Here is a 21,946-nt window from a genome sequence, read left to right on the forward strand (position 1 = left end):
TTCAATGGCATAAATGGAAGAGGCAAACCAATCGCAGCTACAACTGACCTTGAATGGAAACAAACAAACAAACAAACAAACAAACAAACAAACAAACAAACAAAAGAACAAACAAGCCTGGATTTGATTTTTATTGTTTAGTCAGTAAAACTAACTTTGTTAAGTGACTTTTCCAGTTTTATTACTTATTTGAATTTGCTTAAGTTAGTCTTGTTATATTTTACAGTTTGTGAAGCAATGTGTGTAATCTTTCAATTACGATTTCAGTGAAATCACGATTAAGCAAGCAAGCATGCAAACACATATATATATATATAAAAGCAGGCCATTCAGTAAGTTCCATAGTTCAATGTCAAGACTTTTTCACCGTTCATTGTCGTTTCTCTTGATTGACCCAATTTTGTAAGATTAAGTTCAAAATCTGACCTAACCACTTACCCTGATTTAAAACAATGTTCATCATGCATGTCCTCAAATATTTACTAGGCTCGTGCAGACAACTTCAGGGTTCAAGTATCTCCAGCTGCTCTACAGAACGAGTCACGGCTCCAACGAGGCACGAAATTGAAACGCGGGTCAAGGACACACCCCGAGACATCGACCACATCAAGTATTATCATCAAACATCGGGGTCGATATCGCCATTTCCATCGTACACCAGACAAACCGCTTCACGGGCCTTCTCCATGGAGAGACAGATGCGCATCAAGACTATTTCACAGACCCCATTTCCCTCTCTGTTCAATCTGTCCCTTCATGTCAGCTTCAGCGATTTTGAGTGATGTTGGCTAAACTATGACCTCCGACCTCTAGCTAGACTGTGCACCCGTGATATCGCAACTTGAAGAATATTGTATACGGGAATATGCTCCTGAGGCACCGGAAACAAAACAAGACTTTGGCCATGTGATGTTATAAACAACTTTAGAAACCTGGGTAGACCAACAACACTTTAGAATAAATATTTTCTAAATTTTGTAAGAAGTCCACGCAGTTTTACTAACACTATCAGCTTAAGTAAAGTTGGTATTTGTTGTCGGGTTCCTCTGATTTTGTCCTGACTGTTTTTTCTTTGCCCTCTTTGAAACAATCACACATATATCCCTCAATGGACATTCCCCGGATGTAAATATGCCTACCTCCTTTAAGGATTTTATTTTAATCCTCTCTTACTTTAATGATTTTGGGTTTTCTTTTTATCGTAAAAACACATTCACTTCTGGAGGACAAAAGAGCTTTGCTTGCACTGAGCAGCTGTCAGATAACTGGACAACTCCTTCCACATGAACGCCAAACAAATGTCCAGATTCAAACATTTGGAAAACAAATGTTGGCTCTGTCGATTTTTTTGCCAATTTTGTCTGCTTTATTGACACCGATGCATGCTTGAACTTGCTGCCAACTTGTTCTTTGCACACAAGAGTTTTTACCTTCACTTGACGCATCTCGCAGGTTCTGGACAGCGCCATCTGGAAACATCATGTTGGCCAAGGGCTCTTCTAGTCTCTTGTCTTTTTTCCTTTGATTCCTTTGTTAGCCGTTCTCTACTTGCTATAAAAGTATTACAAGGAGCCTCCCATGGACTGTCAGCATACACGTGCCCCAAAATGTGTTTACAAAAGTACATAGAAGGACACATATACAGACACAAACACACGGTCTCACATACAGACACATGAAACCACACACACACACCAACAAACACATTTGCAAAACATCTGTTGAAAGTGCATAAGTTCAGGACATTAAAACATCGGATTTAAATTCACAAAAAAATCCCAGAGCACACACAGCATACATCAATGTGATTAGCAACCGCGAGACTTTTATTTGCTTTCTTCAAGCAACTGGTATAAAACACGGTTCTTAAATCACAAGAACTGCAAAATCTGTGGACACACCAAGAGCTGTATATTCAATATTGTTTGATGCTCGGGTTCATCCAAAGAGAACATCGTCCTCCAGTAACCGACATCCACGTCAGAGGGGATACAGACAGAGGAACATGAGCCACACACAGAAACCATGGACTGGCGTGAATATGGCTTGATTGCCACGGCACATAAAGGAGGCCATCAAATCCTAGATGAAGATGCTTAAGTAAACATTTGCTTCATCATGTCCCCAAAGGCCTGGAGGAATTTCAAGGGCCTTCACCTCTCAGCTGCCCTTACCAGTAACCAAGGCCAATCAAGCCACCTTCAGCAGTAATTTACTAATGAAAATGATTGAACTAGTTGAAGCGACTGGGGTTTAGGAACAGAAACATGGGGAGATAGAAATGTTTTAACTCTGAGTACAAGCCTTCAATAAAGAGAAAGAGCTGCACAGGAACAACATGGAGTTTATGTCATGGTGACCTCTGAACTCCACGAACGCTGACTGTGTCTATGGATGGTGGACTCCGGTGAAGGATGGTCCTCGTTGCTTCTAATGGCCTTTAACTCATGGTGTGTGGGAGAGAGAGAGAGTGTGTGGATGCGTGAGTGCAAGTGGACGTGTGCACGGATGTCTGTCTGTATTTCTCCGCATTCCAATGATATCTTCACTCTCTTCAGGACACTATCCGACTTGTGTTTACTGTTGAACTTTGCAATTACAGTGGCTTCTATTTATTTAACAGCTTAATATTCTCTCTCATCCACACACTCTCTCTCTCTCCCACACACACACACGATGACCTCATGTGCTCATCTGCGCATGTGTATGGAGGGGAAGGCCAGTATTTCATGCCGACACCGAGCTCTGTTTGGATGGGCAATAAATAACGGCTGTGGAAGTCCGTCGTCGACTGCGGCCTTATCGACGAGGTTCACATTCCCCATCTTCTCAATAAAATTTCGGCTGCTGTCATGTCCTGACCGACCTTTTTGGCAATTTCTTCCATCTTATTTCTCGAAGGCGTCTGAGATGCGTTCCTGTGAGGTTCCTGTCGGCCCAGTCGGTCCTGGCTATTCATTCCCTAACTGTTATCATTGTCTTCGTTACGAAATAACGGTCGCTGTTCACTGTTTTCAACGTCGCATGTATTATCACTTCAAAATTTTTTCTTTGACCATTAGCTGGTGTCATAGATCCTTCTTTTTCTGGTTAACAAAAAGCTGCGAGTATTGTCAATGGCACTTTTCTGACTGTATCCCAACTTGCACTGGCTCACCCCAAGTCTGTGTGTTTGTTTATCCTGTATACCAACAGCTGTCACGGTAACCACGAAGGACAATATCTTGTAGAATTGTCTGATGACACTGGGCTGCTCTCTCCACCTAATGAGCCAGGAGACTTCCATGGTGTAGCCTTGGATGGATTTATTGCCCGGCGAGGCTCTGAAAACTTTATTAGAACTTAATGTGAGCAAAATGAAAGAGATTGTCTTTTAATTTCCGTCGGAATTCTCCACCAATTCCCTCAGCTGTCATCCATCACAAGGAGGTGGAAATTCTCAACACATTAAAGTACCTGACCATCACCTTGGACAGAAGACTTCGCTGAGATACCAACACAGGGTATCGGGAAGAAGGATCTGACAGCCAGACCGCCCGTGTGGCCAGCCATCCAGTCCTGGTTGTGGGATCAGGAAAGGCGCACGCCATCGTGGTCGATCTTAAGCACCATCGAGAAGGTTCCATCATTGGGAGCCTGAACCTTCTTTGATGTTTCCCAGCCACTCATTCCTCACATACAGTGTCCAAACACATTTTCTCTTAGCATTGCTTTATTGTAACGAGATTATTACAGGACTATTTCATCAAGGCAATTTATCAGTAATTAGCACCTTTGATTGGAATCCCATTGATTACCAAGAGAGTACTCGAATTTTCAATAAATTATAATTAATAAAAATTATTATTTAACCTCATAAATCAAAACTTTATTACTTTAAAAACTGTTTTTGTCTTATTCTCTCACACTCACACACCCAGGTGCTACACTATTTTATCTGAGCGTGAACAAGACACTTGAAATATTTTATAAATTGAAACCACATTCATCTATTATTACTTCATTACGACTGTTGCAAACTTTTAATACAAGTATTTGAACTTATCGCCTGTCTCCTGACAAAGATTTGTCTGTGCTCGGGGATGAAAGAGCTTTCTCTGGGATGTTCTTGGGTCAGAGAAAAAGCTGGCGGATATTAATTTTATTCCACTGAGGTCAGGCCCGGTGAGTGAAGCTTCTCTCACAGAAGTGTGACCAGAGACCCGTCACCAAGATCAAAGCGATCCATCCTGTGGCCGCCCAGTCGCGGCGGTCGCGGCATTTGATCTCCGCCAGGCGGCACCGCCGGCGGTCAACCTCTCGAGCAACAGCTTCGCTTCATTTCGCTTGATACTCCATCAAGACATTTTGTCATGATGTTTGCGGCCTGTAATCACATCTTACCACTGTGAGTACCTCCTAGGTCTGTGATCACATAAAACATCCGTCAGTCTCTCCCGTCTTCCTGTCTTGTCCATCTCTCTGCTCCAGGCAACAGATCGGTAGACGTCCCTTCTCCTTCTCTGGTCCCTCTTTTTGGAATGTCTTCCCTCTCTTCCGACTGTGGCTAATTTGAAAACCTTCGAATCCAGCCCCACAATCCTTTATCTGTAAATTTCTTTCAATCTCTTCCATGACCACGAGAACAGTTTTGTCCACTCTCAATTCTTTGTCCCACCATGGTGCTGTCTGTGCGCTGATGCTTATATTTCTGTATGTTTGACTGTTGGTTCACTTGTTATTGTTTTTTGCAGTTCACATAGAGCTCGAGTCCACATGAGGAAAGAGCATTATATTATTATTATTATTATTATTATTATTATTATTATTATTATTATTACTACTACTACTACTACTACTACTACTACTACTGAAGCCAGCTGCTTCAAAAATAAAGGTTTGGGTGGTCAGAAGATTCTCGGCACTACAGGGGATGGTAAACATGTTTGAAATGTCAGCTTCCCGGCTTGTTTTTACTTTGTAATGTTTTCTGTGAGATTTGACCTTTCACAAATCGATTTTAGAGATGATTGTGTTTTGACTTTGATAAACCTCTTTACACAGACACCATCCACAGAAAGTGGGTTCAAGGTTTCTGGTGACGACGAGGTTTGTTAGCGGTCTTTTAAATAAGTTTAGTGTGTTTGGTAACGACTAAGTTTTTTAATGGTGTTTTTTTAACCGAGTCAGCAGCTGAAGGTTTAAGACAGCATAAAAGCTAGTCTAGCCCTGAAGACACCCAGGAAGAAAAAGGGTGTGTCGGAGGTGAGACTCGAATCAAGCACCTGATGTTTCAGCTCTTGCCTTCAGCAATCATGTCTTGGCAGCAAAACATTCAGTTTATATTTTACATTAGGAATTTGTTGACTGCTACTCAAACTCTCCCAGCCGAGTTACAATTTTTAAACTGTTTATTTCTCCAAAACAATTTTTCCTGCAGACTGTCTTGTCTTAGGAGAGATAAGGTAAATCCTATTTTGCAGACACACTGACTTGTTTCAAAGGAAATGTTAGTTATAAAAATATTTTTTCTTGTCCTGCCTCATCCAATTCTTCTCTAAAGCCTGTCACTGAGGATGAAGGATGGATAGAAGAGATTTCATTAATCAGGAGCTAGACAATCCCATTATTTTGCCGAGACGCCGAGTGGACAAAGAGGAGTGACATTGCCGCTGGCACTCAATGAGACAAATGTTCTTACTCACCGGCGCCTCGCAGCACGAGAGACACTCAGACAAACAAACACTTGGCATAAGTCAACATTACAACAAGGAGAGTAGTGTTCAGACAAACTCACAGTTCAGTATTGCAATGTGGTTGCTTGAGTCGACTACAAAAGTGCATTTGATAAAATAACTCAAACTTTTAAGGTCAGACCTTCAATACATATTTTAGCTTACCTTTATTGTTAAAAACTATCGAAGACAGATAAATAAACAGGGTTGAATATTCACCTGCGCAGTTAAGTATACTTAAGTATATGTTAGGTATGCAATTTCAGATAGAAACTCAGTCAAAGTCACTAGACCAAAAAAAAAAAAAAGAGCATTGAACGGTGGTATCAGGGTTCACACGGGTGCAAATGTGTCCTTTACATTTACATTCTGTCATCGTGCAGCATAATGCAAAACCCATTAAAGCAATTACCAGAATTTTTCAATGGCGTCGGATAAAGTTATTATGTACTTGCCATTTCCAAATAAATAAAAATATGGGAATTTACTCGTTGTCTGTTGATGCAATGACACTTGAGAAATGCCTAAACTGCTTTCTGTTAATATGTAATCTTAAAAAATCCTAATTCCATCGTTAGTCCTCTTACCTCCACGTGGTTGTGTGATATATCTATATAATAAAACTTGAGGGTATTAGTGCTGGTTTGTATATGCCTACACTACATTTGTGCAGATGTTCATGTGTAACTTTTTTCATTGCATTTTTGGACAGCGTGCTTTTTTACTCAACAGGTGTAATCTGATAATTTTTATCGCAAAAAGGTTCCTTGATTACATAACAATTGTTTTCGGTAAATGTTAATTTTAACCTCTACGAAATTTATTATGAGTGCTTTTTCACTAAACTGTTTTTATATCGCTTAAAAAAAGGCAATATGTGAGAGATATTCACAAATTAAAAGACAGCCCACAGAACGACCGAAAAACAGTTCCTAATGTGGAAATAAATAAATAAAGAAAGAAGCAAATGTCATGAAAAAATAAATGTTCTTGAATTTAAACACCCACAGAAAAGGAAAAGTTTAAACACGGTTGGCTGGAGAAAGCAACCTGAGCCAATGACCATCCTAAATTTGTAGAACAAACTTGCTTAATGGTGATTAAACTGTTGACTGTCAAAAAACAAGTGTCCAATCTTTGGCCCAAGTGAGAATCGAACCTGCTGCTCGTTTTTACTAGTTTTTACTTACTTTTAGAGTTTACTAATCCAGGAAGGCAGTACAGATGCAGAGGTGAAACACAGACACACTGACGAGGTAGAAAATAGGAATTGCAAAGATAATAGGTCTTGCGGACACAATTATAATAGTAAATAATTTGATAACATTTCCTTTTAATAAAAGAACTAACCTAAAGAATTCATGAAAAAAAATCTGTTTGGCACAACTGGACAGCATCCTTTATAAACAGCACACTCAATAATTAGTAAGTCAGATCGCATCCTTTATTTTGCCAGGTTCAGAGTAAAATGTACACATCGTTCACAGTAGTTTATTATATTTTATTTAGCATGTTGTACTGCATGATATAGTCCCCTAACCTCGGTCATACAAACTTTACAATACATGCACTTTCTCTCTCCATAATAAATATCAATTAATTAACCCTAACCCAATTATTTAATTTGTAGATGTTTTTGTGTACAAGACGAATTGCATCCATTTACTCCACAGGCAAAAGCAAAGGTACATATGAAATAGAGGGAGCTGAAAACGAAACAAAAATCAGACGATTGTCTTCACCAGAATCAGTTTCTACTGTTTAGTGGTTACCACGGCAACTCAATAAGAATGTGGATGTCATCGTAGACGATTTATAGGTAAAATAAAATAAAATAAAGTGGAGTACAACTTGAATTAAAAGTGATAAATATAGAATGGTTTGTGTACGTTGACTGATAGTAGTCTTCAACTAGGCAATTAATTAAACTCATTAGCAGCAACATGTATGTGGGTATAAAAAACACAAAAGACAATGTATCGTTGGTTAAGTCCACAAAGGATGTGTCAGAGGTTGAAATAAAGCGATAACAACGGTTTATGAGAGGTTGAAGTAAGGCGATGGCAGCGCGATGTGCGACTCGTGGCGGTGGAAACGTTTGGCGGCCATCGACCTTCTGCTCATGTAGAAGGAGGTCATGGCCTGTAGACACAAAACCGGAGATGAACTTCCTTTGTCACTCGTGTCACGTAGCACGAGCATGTCTTCTCAATTATACATCGGCTGAATGGTGTTCAGAAACCTCGGGGCTATTTTTGCGGGAAATAATCAACGTCAGGTTAAAAAGGGTTAAGCCTGAGCGAGAGGCCAGGCCAAGAGGTCAGAGGTAAGTGGGTAACCGCTATCCATCGTTGGATCAACTTTGGCAGCCTTGCGTGTGAAGGTCACAGGAAACTAATGGTTTGAAAAAAAGCTAAAGACATTAAGACTTTGGTCTACATGGTACGTCCAAGCAATCTGTCCAGCAGGATGACACTTTGTTAGGGTTTATCTGCTTAAGGATGTCTTTAGATGAATAGGGGACAATCTTTTCCAAACACAAATACCAAGTATCTCTCCTTAAAGAAAGCAAATTCTGGTTTCAAAATACAAAACTTACAAAAATTATATATTTTAGTGAAACTTTTAAACAAACTTTACAAAAAGAAAACAAGAAAGTACACGATGACATCAAATAAAATAATATAAAAGGGACATCTTAAAATAAATTTTAGATATAAAAAGAAGTAAAAATTGTTACCTTTTGGAGACCTTTGAATATTTGACAACATACTGTTCTTCATACAAACTTTCCCACGTAAGGTTTCTCACCTGTTTGACATGTCTGAACAACATTGTCTGTGACGAGGTTTCTGGTCGCAGTCGCTCCAGTTGGAGATACACTTGCAAAAATCGCTCCAGCAGCTTCTGAGTTACCTTTGAAGCTGACAACCTGAGATGTAAAGAAATAAAAAAAAACATGAAGATTGTCCGAGACACCACAACAAAGAAACATAATCTGTGCTTGTCTATATGTTGTAATGTGTTTACTGTTGTTGTGTAGGATGCTGTCCTCTCAGTGCCGCCATGTGTCCAGTAAATCAAGAACAGACATGAGGGTTGAAATAATTGTAGTGCAGGTGTTGTTGATGATCGCCAAAAAAGGCTTCATCAATAATTAACTTCTCTCGACAAAACAATAAAAATTTTATAAGAAAATAAATGGCGCTAGCGAACCCCAAGGCTATTGGCTGCAGGTGTGAGAGAGGAAAAAAAAGCGCGAAGATAAATACAGAGTTTGGAAGGTTTGTAAATTGTGTTCGCATGAACCATAATGTAGGTAGTGTTCACAGTCGGGTGTGTAGCCAGGTAGGTGTCTGTGAGGTAGTTGGTGAACCTTCCCACGTGCCTGTTGATGTTTGTGAGGTAGGTTGGGGAGAAAAGTAAAAAAAAACTGAAGGAAGGACACAGAAGAAAGAAAAGAAAGAAAGCCAGGAGTTATGATGATGAGTTTCGTGACAGTCATTTATCAAAACAAGGAATATGAAATAAACACAGTGGATGAACATTCGGGAAGTAAACGTTCACATGAACAAGTGCATCAATGTCAAGTTACCTCCCCTGCTATTTCCTCCTCGGCGGAAGTGTACGTATGCACTGAGCGGACAGAAGGCCACCTGGACAATCCACTCGCAGGGGAAGAGTTTTCTTCCTGCAACACAAAAAGTCTCTGAAATATTCCCCCTAATTTCTTAGATGTTTAGTGCTTTGGTGTGGCGGTTAAGAAACAAAGAGGAAGTCAGGCCAATCGGAGATATTTTTAGACCTTACGTCATCAAGGACTGCTGCGAATTTGCTCCTGTAAGTCCACGAGCTCCGCCTGGAGGCGAGTCAGGGAATCGTTGAAGTCGATGGCACTCAGCTTCCTGCTTGATTTTACTCAGACATCCGTTACACACCCGGAAACGCTGATTCCACCCGCCATTAACGTGCCAGATGGTGGGGTTACTGGTCTTGTCCAGTTCCTCTGACTGCACACAAGACAGAGAGAAATAAATCTCACGGAGGTCTATAGGACCAAAGTTGAAGATAAATTTCTCCCTAATTTAATCACTAATTTCTGCAACTGAAAACATCAAAGAGGTGTTTTAATTACATCAGCCCACAAAGTTCTAGCAACGGAACAAGCCAACCCCGAGGCACGAAAAACGTTTTACATTGATGTCAATTAAATAAAGGTTTTGAAAAAACAAAGAGAAGACAAGTGTAGAACAAATCAGTGAATGTTGACATCAGGCAAGGCAGTCATCGATTGTTAAGGCGTAAATTTGTCAAATTAAATGCTTTCAAAATAATATTTATGCATGTATTACGACAAAAAATGTCTCGTTCATGCATCTGGCCACTTGGTGATATTAATTGCTAAAGTCTGGGTGATGTTTGAGAGAGTTTAGTAACTATTATGGAAACTCAGGCTCTCGACACGGATTACTTGTGCATTTGTTTTGTTTCAAGCTCTGTCTGCTGGTGCTTAAGAAAAGATTCTTGCATCCCAGGTCTCCTGGTACAGTCAGACATCACTGACAACTTTCATGGGAAGTCGATGTTGCTGTGGTTTGTGCCTTATTAGTGAAGCTGATATTTTAATTCTCGGAATAGAGATGCTTTTTTCTGCTTATTTTGTTTACTAGGGCATCTCTTAAGAACTCACACACGTCTGAGATTTCACACGCAAAAATACTAAATTTTAAAAGGACCACACAATGAATGCACACAAAAATCCGTTCCATGAATATAGGCCCAGCAGGTGTCAATATTCGTAAAAAATATGAATATCCTGTCTGTAAAGCTGGTTCAAACATATGGACAAGTGAAGCTGGGATATTCAACATCTCTGTTTGTGGCATTGGCCTCCCCTTTAAACACAGTGCTTGGCCTCTGTGCACGGAGCTAATAAAGGGTTTCCAATTTCGATGCGCGCCCAGCATCCCTCAATAAAGATGAAGGATGCTTCCGTCCCTGTCAAGTCTCGTTACCTCACCAGACGTTTCTCGAACGCAGCTTTGTCATGACGACCTGACCTTCCACTCCTGACATGTCAAACTGTGACCTCACGGTTTTGCATAGGGGTTCACGCATCTAAATTGTCTTTAAATCGTCGTTATGTGTGGCGCGAAGTACTTTGGACAAACAATATGACGAATAATAATATTGTTACAAGTCTCGCGACATGAAAAAGTCTTATTTATGTATCTCCTTTGGGGACAGTTGAAAGGGACCAACAGGTGCGCGATACGTGGCCTCACTTTCGGACTGAGAGTAAAAACACACTCGCGAATCAAATGGATGTAAATTAATTTATAGGCTTACATCCGTCGTCAGAAACAAGAACTGGTGACAGCTGGTGTGGCAAAACAGAAAATAGTGGGTTTAAATAGCAAGTGGCTTCTGATACATTGAAACATTTCTTGACAGTCTGATCTCGCTGCTAGTGGTATAAAAACAAAACAAAAAATCAAATTAAAAATAGTAATAACAACAAGAGATATATGATAATCAACAATATCTTCTTCATGGATTTAGACCTACATTTAAATAAATGTTTAGAATACTTGTGGAGCGCCCTGATCCGTCAAACAGTGGAAGGTGACGGATGGTGTTCGAAAGTCATTTAAAGAGATTGTGTTAAGTGGCTTCTTGAAACCATTTACAGAGTTGAGAACCCGCTTGGCAGCAATGTGTGGTGAGGGGGATGAGGAGCCGAAAGGTTAGTCGTTGAAGGAAGTGTGCAGAATGGATTCTGGAGAGTTTGGCAGGAAGAAAAGTAATCAGGCGGCCAGTGATGGAGTCATTTATTTCAAAGGTAGTCTAGTTTGTTGATGCGGTCGGTCAAAGGACAAACCTGTGAAGTCGGCAAATTTCAACTTGAATGTGTGTGTGTGGTGTATGTGTGTGTGTATATATATATAAGCGTGTGGTAGTGTGTCTGTGCGTGCGCGTGCAACTGTGTACGTCTGTATTTACACTTTCGCGTTGCGTGTGATTACAAAAATAGATTTTTCCAAAGCTACATTAAAATAAAATAAACATAATAAAAAACTGAAAGAAAGAAAGAAGAAAGAAACAAAGCAAACAAACAAACAAAAAACAAAGAAACAAACAAACAAAAGAAAAAGAAATTTATGATTTGAGTAACTTATCAGTACCTCTTCTTTGTACAATATACGAGCTTCAACTTGGCTGACTTCGTGGTTGATGTCCCCCCGATCCAAGGTCGTCAGACAACGGACAGGGCGAGGTCACGTGAGGAGCAGTTCCTGCAGAAGACTTCGTCACAGACTGTGCACGTCTTGCGCTCGATGGGAAACCGCAGCAGCTTGGCGCATGTTCCACACATCTTCTGACCCTGCGGCTGTACCACCACAGGTATTGGGACAGGTGATGGGTTAGTGAGTAGACTATTAGTCAACATGCAATAAGTCCTAATATACTCAGCGAGCTTGTGAAAATGGCGTAAATAGAGTCTGGTTTATTGCTGATTACAAATGGCGACAATAGAATGACCAAGAATGCATTGCAACGGAAAAGTCAAGAAACTTCTTGTTTGGTTTATAGGATGCTCAAAGAGGTTATTGCACTGGCATGCACTATATAAAAAGATGTTTGTACAAACAGCCAATGCCAGAATGGAAGAAAAGAAACAAGCTGAAACAGCTTCTTAATACTGTAAGTAAATAGTTCAAACGATACACAAAAACTCGCATTCTCTGTAATTGCTACTCTACTTAATTCCGTTTAACCTATGTCTATTCCTGATTACCAAAAAAAAAAAAAACTTTCTTTAAAGTTTCAAACGACTCCTGTTACCTTCAAAGCATACTGCAAACCAGAATTGAAAGAAGAACTTGACGCCAGAAACCTAACCTTCTGCTGGACGCTCTTACGGTGGTCTTCAACGAAGGTAACGGCGATTGTTTTACATCTCTCCGGCAGCCGCGGACTGCAACCAGCAACATTGTTACTGAGGTAAAAACGTTCTCAAGTTTAACATAATTTGGAACATCTTTATCTATCCTCTCTTTTTCCTTCTCTAATAAATCAAAAATTGTTTAAAATTCTCATAATTTATGTACGCGAAAACCTTTATGCATCTCTTAATGCGATTTCATCAAACAGTCACACTGAAATATTTTATTATCAGCACACAAAATAATAATAATAATAATAATAATAATAATAAAATCCTAATTTTATCACGACCATTTAACTACATACAAAAAGAAAGGAGAGAAAAAAAAATGACTCAAGTGATGAGCTAGTAAGAAAGAGGAGCTATAAAGGAAAGAAGTATTACACGGCAGGTGGGCTAACAGCAAAAACTGGCGAGAAACACTTTTCAAATGTTAGCTGTAAGATGTCAGGTGAAACAAGTATGAACTCTTACATTCTGACAGGTAGGTGGACATAACTGCTCCAATCCTCCCCAAGATGGCGTTCTCTTTTGAAGAAGAGGCGAAGGTCAGTAAACTCTTCCAGCCAGGAACGACAGTGAAGCGGTTGTCGTACTTCATCGTCTGATACACATTTTCTGCACACCTTTACAGATAAAAATCCAAAGCAAAGCAAGTAACTAGAAAAGAATGGTAGCCAAATTGTTACAAAAACGTACACAAGATTTTAAACAAAAGTCGGTTGCTACAAAAAACATTGTGTAAACAAAATGATTGTCACCCTTTGATGCGACTTTTTCCCGCTGCGGTCCACTGATTTCTGAACACCTTAGAGTGGTCTGCTTCTTCTGGGGTTTCTTCGCATCTGTCAGGGCATCTGACTGGTTCTCGCTCTTTGGCAGAATCGGAGTCTTGTTCTTCTTCTATATCGGGCCTGAACTTGTTGATACGTGCTACATGACGCACAGACCGATCTCTCGCACCTGTTACAACATCATTCATACTTTTCATCATTGACACGTGACCATTACTCAAACTATACCACTAAACATTTATACAGGATGGCATATACCCTATAATTAACGACCTCATTTTCCTTCCTTCCTCCTCCTCCTCCTCCTCACACCACGTCATTCCTTTTCTCGCTTTATTATTATTTTCGGTTAACACTTAGTGTTAAATACAAGGAGACGGCACGCTTCAATTCACTTTGCACTTCTGACAATGGTGTGTAATGGTGTGTAAACTCACTGCTCAGCTCACAAAAATGGCTTCTTTAAACTCACTATGGAACTCACAAAAAAAATGTGTTCATAAACTCACTGTGCCACTCACATGCGGCAGTGATGGCGCCGAAACATCAGAGTAAAGCGGCGACCACATTCTTGACAACTACTTGCTCGAGTCAGTTGTGGTGCAGCTTCAATAAAAAAATAGAGTTAATATAAGACTTGCCAGTAATACCTTGATGTAATCTTTCAACGGACTGAATCAGTATTTATTTAATAAATGAGCTTGTAGTAGAACCGGCACTACTGGCCTACTGAATGGTCAAAGGGAGAGAAACGTCGTCGGTGTTTTGTCCTGTCTTGTGTTACTTCCCCTGGACAAGCCAGGACTCGCCTGTCGCAGACTCTTTAGTTTGACTCGTACGGTATTAAACAGTGCTGTTTAAAACTTCATCTTGATTATTTACTTATTAGACAAACGTTTATGATGTCAATAAATATAATCTTAAGCTTTGGCAGAAAATTCACGTACCAAAATAAACCTCAATGGGATGAGGCAGTATGTCATTTTACACTCAGATGTTACTATTAGAAACAAACAGTTAAATTCAATTTTTAGTGGTTTTTCATTAAAAATTGAAGTACATTACAAAGACGTTTATCCGTAATATGAAAAAGAGTGTCGGTTATTTCTTCAGAATTGTGATTGCGAGTATTATGCACTCAGATGCCAAGTGTTTTATGACGATTGTCGTATAATTGTCGGTGATTAATGCAAGTGTTATTTTTGGTTATTAAAACAGAGATAGGATTGTTTACGCTTTTTGCACATGCAGGATTATCAGTAATGTACACTCAGATATGATTCTCAAATTGTTGCGATTTTCATAGATGTAGATGTTTAAATTACCAGAGTTTGCACTAAGAAGGATCGCTAAGGTGTACCAACCCGACGTCCAGTTGTACAAAGTCCCGTTGACATGGCGGCCGAGAAGACATCAGCCACGGACTGGGAGCGAGGCAGCACCTGCATCTCGGACATGCCATTTTGCCGAGTCTGGGAGGTGATCCCCCCAGGGAGTTGGATCGACCCGCCACGCATGACCGGGGCCGATGTCTGGCAGGCCCAACCGGAGGTACGACAGGCAGGGGAGGTAATCCTGTTGGCGTTGTTGGAACGCTGGACTCGCTTTCTCCCTTGTGACCTGGACGTTGAATAGCAAAATGCACAAGCAACAGAGAATTGGAGAGCACTGTCCCCACATAAGAGAAACAGGCTACATTTGTAGTTATTGTGGAAAATTTCTATTAGCCTAACCCTAACCAGTAATTAAGACTGTCAGACTTGATTAGCTGGAAATACGGTGGATAAATGTAAGATATTCGAAATGCTGAAGAAATTTATTTTTTTGGAAACCTTATAATTATCTCTATGTAAGCAAGGAAATTCATCAATACACCAGATCAGACATCTATAGATAACAAGCTATTTAGTTGTTTGGAAGCCAAAACAATCACCACAACAACACGTCCACGAACATTTCCAAACGTAAACAATAACATCCCAAAAGAAACCGCATGCGTATATAAAGAGATAAAAACTTTTAAAAAATTGATAGAAAGATTCAAAGTGCAGTTTTCTTGTCTTAAAAGAAACCTGAATTTTAAAGGCAAAATTTAGCGGAAGAGAAATGTAAGTGAAGTACCCAGCTACAAGTGGTTCTCTCTATTCCACACCGTACTCTGTCTGTCTGCGTGAAATGTGAGCATCGTGCAACCAGCAATAACAAAACCAGAGCATCTGTAACACTGTTTTCTATCATTAACTACTTTTTAAATTGTCTAAACATTGAAATACATCCCTGCTAAAAACTTCATACACTTGCTTCAACAGAACCATTAGAAAAAGTAAAAGATTGTCAGGTTGAAATTTCCTCGATGAAGTGTTGTAAGTGGTTCAAAGTGTCAAGACCACGTAAGGTTCCTGCGCGTTTTGGGGGTGGGAAGACATGAAAGTGATGGATGAATATCACTATGTTGTGCATGGTGTCGTGTGCTGTACTTGAGTGTGTCAGTGAGGGTACAACTGCATGTCTGATGGCTGGCTCTATGGGGTACTACGTTCACAGGATAACAGGTTACTCGCAGGCAAAGCCAGCACCTGTCTCACCATAACGACTGCAGTGAACCATGAAGCAGACAGCACGGAATCACCTGCCGAGCATCCTGATGGATGATGATCACGTTGCTCCTCCTCGTGCCAGCCATGGCAACAGATGGCGCTGGTGGTGCGTCCAAGTCACGACAGATTGTGCTGCATGTGCGAGCATGCACCTGTGTGTGTGTGTGTTTTTGTAGTAGTAGTCTGCATTGACTAACTTCAAGCTAGAACCAGATGCAGGATGATGATGATGATGATGATGATGATGATGAAGAGAAGGAGGAGGAGGATGACGACGACGACGACGATGATGATGATAGAAGACCAAAAAAGCTGCTTGCAGCTCAGGGACACGTACCACAATCTAAGGTTGTTTTTTTTTTAATCCTAGGAATCGAAGGGCCTGTTCAAAGATTTTTGCAGTTTCTCTAACAAGACCTCAATTTAGTTTGTTTACGTTTTGTATTTAACAAATACATTTCTTATACTACCTTGTACACGTGCACAAAATATTGGTACAAATTAACATGGGTTTTATGATCATAAAATGTGTTTTTTACGTGGGTAGACGACACATCTGGTGATTTGCATGTCAGAGAGAGTGTGCCGCGGGAAGACTAGACTAGTGTTCACGGTAGGGCACACATTCGATCGCTTGAACAGGATGCTTTCACCCACATGAACACAGAGGAACACATGCACTCGCACGCACATACACTCTTCTTTCTTTCTCTCTCTCTCTCTCTCACACACACACACCTCATCACAAGTATGGAAGTTTGCCTTACTCTAAAGATATGGCTAGCACACAACAGGCTCTTATTTATCGAATAAAACGGCCAGAAGAAGTGCGCTTGTTTTTCTTTAATCAACTAAATCAGGAATTTGGTAAAAACTATATAAAAAAAAGGGGAAGTGCACAAAGGAATCCTCAAAGGCAAAACTACAGGAGATGGAAATTTAACTAACCAGAGTAATGTATTTAGCTAACCAGAGTAATTGTTTAGCTAACCAGAGTAATGTATTTACCTAACAAGAGTAAAGTACTTAGCTAACCAGAGTAATGTATTTAGCTAACAAGAGTAATGTATTTAGCCAACCAAAGCTCACAAAGAAGTCAAAACCAGAAAACCTCGGATGTAAAGCGTTGAGCGTGTGCAAAGCTTAAGAACAGGAGAATGGTGTACCATCACCTTAGCTGATTGCTAAGTGTTGACAAATTTTGTTTAGCATTCAGCTAAAGTGACAGTGCACCCGATCCCAGCACCACCAGGCACTTTCGGCTGTGTAGATGCACTTGTGTTATGTAGAATATTTGATGTGCTATTCCTTCACATCTCATAATAGGAGTGGCTGTCTTCTAACACCAATAACTAGATAACACATCAATAACTACACTTTATAGCTGTCACATCACGAACCTTGATGTGGTGTTTTATTGCAGCAGTAACTAGGTGTGGCTCTTCTCACACATCGTTGAACATCATGCTGATTTTTTCCATTTTATTAAATTATTATTACTTCTTCCTCACATTATTAAACGCACTTGATTCAAGAGGGAGAGCTCTTTAAGCAACAGTAGTCATTCGCTAAGGACTTCCCTTTGTTGCCTGAGCTGTTTTAAATTTTCCTGAAGAATATTTCGCCATGACCACCACACCTGTGTCCATCGATGGCAGACCTTTGTGAAGCATGTGACATTAACCTGAAGGCAGGTAGCAGGGAGTTGAGGGACTTAGCGAACAGACTGACGAACACCGCAAGTGTGGATAGAGTTCAGGACGGACAAGCGCGAGCTCAACACCACTGGACACAGCAATGCAGAGATGTGATTGAACTGAATACTATCGAGGAGGTTAACAGCTTCAAGTCCTTGGGAGCTACGCTTTCTAAAGATGGCAGGAGACCGGCTGACATACACAAGGATCACAACAGCAACAACCTGCAATGGCCAAGCTGGAATAGAAATGGCAAGTAAAAGCGCAAGCTTTACCACCAATTTCAAGTTTACAGTTCCTCATAGTTCACATCATGCTGAAAGGTTGTGTTCCTTGAAATTAAGTAAACTGCTCCAAATCTCTTACAAGGAACATAAATCCAACAGTTTTGTAATGAGCGCGGTCGTGTCCCTTGTAGGTCCCCAGGAAACCCTGTTGACATCGATGAACAGATTTGATGGCACAAGCTGGTGTTCGTCCAGGCGGTCATGTCGCCCGGCTCAACACTTTATATGAAACCCTTCTCCAAGGTTCCATGGGAGGATGGCCAAGGATGGCAGAGAAAGAAATGAATGTGCACATCTCCATGAAGCACCTGCTCAACACCAACGTCACAGGTGGCGCAACCTGGCTGCTGCTGCGTCTAGTCAGGTCGTCACAGCCACCGATGATGATCATGATGATTAACTACCTGTGGGTTTGCCCACCTGTATCATGATGCTAAAAATGGCTTCGCCCTTACATTTGCACATGACAGTTGTCGCATGCCGCGCGTGCCTAGCGGTGCTCAGACGGGGAGTGAGAACCAAAGCTAAGAGGTAAGAAAAAAGAAACTTCGTGCCATCACCATCTAGTCCACGACAAACAGTTTAATTTAGATGTTTTCTTACCCGTTTTCTTACAGATGCAAAATTGATAACCGACTGTATAGCCTGTCAATCATTCACGACAGTATGAACAAACCTTATTATTATTATTATTTTTTTTAATTTATTTATTTATATTTTTTTTATTATTAAAGTCAAGTTTTTAACTCAGGTCTATTAATTAAAAAGTATTCAAGACTATAAAGTCTAGATTGAAAACTGTACAGATACATAAAATGCAAAAAGCTTGTGTATGTTACTCACATATTCCCAGAGGCCAGCGGTGAAGGAGCCCACAGACAGACGTCTCTCTGAGATGCCGTTAGAGTTCCTGACGTCATCTGCCGAGGGCGGGTCAAGACCACTGGCCATTGTGCTGCTCGCAGAGTCCGTCTTTTCTGTGAAATTATTACCGGTTTGGTTGCTAGGTAACGCTTGCTGGCCGTCACTCATGCTTGACTAGCCTCACTGATTTCCCCCCTTTCAAGAACGACAAATCCTCACATAAGGCAGTGGGTGGGTGGATAGACGGACGAAAGAAAGAGAGAGGGAGTGAGTGGGGAGGGGGTTCTGAACACAAAACACAGACACTAACAAAGGTTATTTGTAACAATATCATTTCTATCGATACTCATTCCAGCGAATAGCATGGAAATGACATGCACACCCTGTTTTAAACCAACGTTAGATGTGACCAACACCCGTCTGTCTGCTCCTCTTCCACCCGTCAACATAACGTACATCGCGGTGTTTAACGTGTACCTGTGCCTCAAGCACCTGGTTCAGTGGGTAGAACACTTTAGTTTTTGAAGGAAAAGCTTGGCAGGGTACGGAGGATTGCAGAGAGGGGTGGGTCAAGCCGGGTGACAGCAGAGTGCTCGTGGGTACAGTCATTACCAAGTTGTTTTCACATTTATTTCCGGTAAAGTCGCGGGGAATGTTCATGATAAGTTCAAGCCTGTGCCGATTTGCATGAACATTTGTACTTGCAAAGTGATTGTGCTTTCCTGAGGTGGACCTGTACAAAACCTCGTGCAAGTCGCCCCACGCTGTCTTTGTTCTCGCTGGCGACTTTTCTAATCTTACCTTTGCCAAGCTTTGTTCAAGGCAACAGTATATTTTATGTTTTAAACTTGTTTCCTTCATACTCCAGTAGTAACGAGTCGTAGGCTACAAATGTGAAACTGAAAATGATTATCCTGACATAAAAGTGCAGTTCACATATGTACTCAAACAAGAATAATCTAGTTGCTGAATAGTCGTCTGTCAACATAAAGAAAGCAGACATACAAACATGATTTGCATCTACCTGTTATATCTATTATTTTGTTTACACATACGCAGTTGTGAAAAACACACACACAGAAGGAAGGAGGGACGGAGATATACTCCGTACACATGTAATCAGATACAACAGCGTCACGTTCATTATCTCTCTCGAGCTCGCTCGCTCCACACACACACACAGAGAAAGCGAGAGAGAAACAGTGAAAGTCACCTACCGACTGTTTTTTTTCTTTTTCCTTCTTTCGTCTGATCTAGGGCGATAACGGAATCGAGGCAGGAATTCGAGTCATTTCATTGCTTGGTGCTCCGAGTGCTGACTTGCAATGCCGATCACAGCCACCCAGTGTTGTGTCGCACAGTAAAACTCACTTTGATGTACAACCTACACCGGGTAGAGGTGTACACTTGTTACAGGTGCACACCCTTCTAACACAGGACACTCTTACTTCCAAAAATTACCGAACCCGTTGTCGAGTGTCAGGCTGGCTGTTCCTCCCTCGTTCACCTGCTACTGTCCTGAGAGCTGGCAGAGAGAAAGTACACAGCCTGGTGATGGTGTTGATCACACGTGTAGCAAGTAACAGCTGAAGTAAACTCTGCAACCTACAGATAATGGCAGCAGGGGAGGCTGGGACAGTCATGCTCATTGTTGTCATATCTAGTCCCTTGTAATGAGCTGTGTTGGCAGTGACTCATTAGCCCCGCAATATGTTACTCTCAGGTATTGGGCAACAGGACCACATCGCAGTTTGTTTTACTTTTAATGAAGCAGCTGAGGAGATTGTGTTTCAGAGACTTAGTCGAGCAGAAGTGTCAATAAAATGAATATGGCAGTGAAAGCTCACCCTGAAAACGAGATTCCCATCACAACATTTAACAAAACAAAAGTCTATTAAAACAGAAGTAGCCATAAACAAAATTATGTAAAACTACCTCAGACTGCAACAACAAAATTTGGCAAAAGATTTAGTTAGAATTACGTTTATTTTTTTAATTAACATCTCTTTTAAAACTCCAGACTAAACTGCCTTATACATACCATTATACATAGCATTATATAACATTTTTATAACTATATAAATAAATTCGTGGACACTGCTTCGTAACTCTGGAGACAAGACACCTGCCATTGCTTTCCCCTTGTTATTCCAGGCCAAAGACCTACCCGGAGGTACAGCGGAATCCCGAGATATTTCTATTGATATCATTATACACACAGCTGCTGAACAAATAATCTGGGAATCTAATTTGTTATGCACTAAAGTTGATGATAATCGAACATCAAATATCAAAATATTTTAATTTTTGTTTATCTGCCCCCTGCCCCGATCAAGTTTCATGATTATTTTAGCTTGCATGCACTATCACGAACATCTCATCCTAAAAAAATGTGAGAGAAACAGAGAGAGAGGAGATCGTTGCTTACAGTCAGAAATGAATTGTTTACAAATAAACTTGCCTTTTGCCGGCTACTTCATCATCTGTCACTCACGAAAAACCGAATGTCAGTATTAAAGAAACAGTTTGGTGAGATTAATGTTTATTTATATTATTTTTAAATTTTAAAATTACATCGTCTTTGTATCACTATAGCACTAAGTTTTTAAAAGTAGTCAATCAAGATCGAGAAATAGTCAAAGGGAGTAAGCGAAAACTCATGTGCAATTTTTTGGAGAGAGTTGTCTCTCTTTAATGTTAAGGTCTACATTAAAAAAAAAAATAAAAATTCAGTCGATTCCTTTGACAGATTGCTTTCATGATCCCGTGTATTGGATTTGCTCTTTCTCTGACTTAAAGAAAATTTTTAAAGTTTTAATTTCGAGGTAGATATCAGAAAGCAGGAAAGTTATATTCTTTTCTGCCAATCGCGACCAGGACGGGAAGGACGACAGACAGGAGAGACACTTTCGAGGGAATGTCATCACAGTGCCGTTACTGTCGCCTGAAGTTCTGGTCTCCACCCAACCACCATCGTGGACCCACAATGTCAAGAACAGTTTTAACATCAGAGCTAAGCTGATGCGCGTGTGAGGGTGAGTGAC

At 40.5% G+C, this 21,946-nt stretch overlaps 2 long non-coding RNA genes across 3 annotated transcripts; both read right to left on the reverse strand.

The window, feature by feature from the left end:
* Positions 1 to 7,194: 7,194 nt before the first annotated feature.
* LOC112555867 lies at positions 7,195 to 14,064 on the reverse strand. 2 transcript variants are annotated; one of them, XR_003097548.1, is made up of 9 exons: positions 13,979 to 14,064; positions 13,425 to 13,626; positions 13,138 to 13,289; positions 12,561 to 12,693; positions 11,900 to 12,105; positions 9,525 to 9,724; positions 9,310 to 9,405; positions 8,526 to 8,646; positions 7,195 to 7,856 (listed from the first exon to the last, which is right to left on the reverse strand). It is a non-coding gene; the product is annotated as an uncharacterized LOC112555867 (long non-coding RNA). The 2 variants fall into 2 exon arrangements; XR_003097549.1 differs by having other exon boundaries at positions 13,967 to 14,064.
* Positions 14,065 to 14,823: 759 nt separating this feature from the next.
* LOC112555868 lies at positions 14,824 to 20,693 on the reverse strand. The gene is made up of 3 exons (XR_003097550.1): positions 20,120 to 20,693; positions 18,882 to 19,097; positions 14,824 to 15,077 (listed from the first exon to the last, which is right to left on the reverse strand). It is a non-coding gene; the product is annotated as an uncharacterized LOC112555868 (long non-coding RNA).
* Positions 20,694 to 21,946: the final 1,253 nt, after the last annotated feature.

This window comes from Pomacea canaliculata, linkage group LG14, assembly GCF_003073045.1.
Source record: "Pomacea canaliculata isolate SZHN2017 linkage group LG14, ASM307304v1, whole genome shotgun sequence".
NCBI classification, from domain to species: domain Eukaryota; kingdom Metazoa; phylum Mollusca; class Gastropoda; order Architaenioglossa; family Ampullariidae; genus Pomacea; species Pomacea canaliculata.